At 44.7% G+C, this 1,665-nt stretch overlaps 1 pseudogene; it reads right to left on the bottom strand.

The window, feature by feature from the left end:
* Window positions 1-404: 404 nt before the first annotated feature.
* Window positions 405-542, bottom strand: LOC143410389 (small EDRK-rich factor 2 pseudogene; annotated as a pseudogene).
* Window positions 543-1,665: the final 1,123 nt, after the last annotated feature.

The raw sequence follows: 1,665 nt of genomic DNA, 5'->3' as shown, positions 1-1,665 counted from the left end.
GCAGTGCTTAGCATCACTGTTTTTCAAAAGGTTCTTCGCATCATTCTAATATGTAACTAAGATTAAGAATAACTGGAAATTGACAGAATATAAGGAAGAATGGGCTATCAAAACCTGGAAATTAAAGTGGAGCTGATTTTTTTTAAGGAATTGCAAAGCTACTTTTAATACTTCGGGGTCTGCCCCACAGGAATAAAAAACAGGGAATGGCTAATCTCCCTCACGGAGTGGCTCAGGGGGAGAGAGGCTACCTGAGGGTAAGGAAGCACAAAAGGGACTGGGGCGAAGGGGATGCCATTGGTGCTGGGACCTTTGAGCACTACAGGAGGAAACTCAAGCATGGTGGAACTGGCCCCCCAAGCACACAGGCAAAGGGCAAGGGGGTTGGAGACAAAGCCGCAAAGCTACTTGGGTTCCTCCTTCTTCTCATTTGTCTTTTTCTGCTAATGTTGCATGATCTCTGAATCCCCCTGCTTTGGGGTAACACCCAATAGCTAGTCATCTTGGCACTTTCTTTTAACCGAGTTGCTCTGCTTTTTCATATTCTTCTAGCAGGTGGGCAAGCCTACGCTGGTTACTGCGGGTCCTGGTGACAGCAGCTGTAGCTGATTCTTTCTATATTTGACTTACAGAATTATAGATTCCAATATAATTTCACCTAGCAAGGAAAATAGACATTGAATAAATGATCTTAAGAGTGAGAAGTGCTATAAAAGGGAGAATGGGTACATGTGGAAATGAATAAAAAGGGGAAAAAATCCAGTCTGTGAGGTCAGGAAAGGGTAGCTAACCCTTATTGCTTAACACATTCAAGTGATGAAATTCCATGAATATAATAAGCAATAGTTAACTGTCTTCAGACCACCCAGTAATCACCAAATCCAACTAAAGTAAATCAGGACTCTGTAGGGGAAATGGCTGTTTCCACTCTGTGGCAAGAGTTGTCAAGAGGAGCCTGGGACTTTTCATACTAGAGGCCGAACTGCTGAGGTTTTGTCAACAGACAGTAGAGCCAATGAGTGAGATGCGCCCTGTGGAGTGTCTCCCACCCTCCACCTAGGAAGCACCAGGCAGCCAGTTAGGATGCCCTCTGTCCTACAGGCAGCACTCACAGGGCAGCCAGGGGAAGAGCTTTCTGCCCACTCCAGCCTGGCATCTCCACTCTTTCAGGAGTTAGCTGCACCAGCTGCAGAAGCACATACTCTAGGCACACATGTGGTACTGATAGAGATCAGGTAGGAGCCCCAGTTGTACCCAGCAAATAAAGCAGCCCAGAGTGGTGCTGCAGCAATTAAACACTAAATTGTCATTGAAATCACGCCAGCGAGGCAGGGCATGACCTAAGCTCTAAACCCAGACTAGGTGTCTACCTGCTAAAATAGATCAAAATGGGACACAGAGACTGAAAGCACAATATTCCAACTGTCCAGGATCCCTTGAAAACTCATGTGTCATGCCAAGAGCCAGGAGAATAACAACTGGAATGAGAAGATAAGCCAACACTCTGATGAATGAGATGTTGGAATTACCTGACAAGGAGTTGAACACAGCCATCCTAAAAGGCTTCCACATACAAATACAAAATATTCTTGGGGGAAAAAATGGAAAATATGTCCAAAGACATAGAAGATATTGAAAAGTACTTAACAGCCATTATAGAGCTAA

Source organism: Callospermophilus lateralis, unplaced genomic scaffold, assembly GCF_048772815.1.
Source record: "Callospermophilus lateralis isolate mCalLat2 unplaced genomic scaffold, mCalLat2.hap1 Scaffold_177, whole genome shotgun sequence".
Taxonomy (NCBI): domain Eukaryota; kingdom Metazoa; phylum Chordata; class Mammalia; order Rodentia; family Sciuridae; genus Callospermophilus; species Callospermophilus lateralis.
The sequence above is the reverse complement of the archived record's forward strand: the minus strand, read 5'-3'. Positions and strand labels throughout refer to the sequence as shown.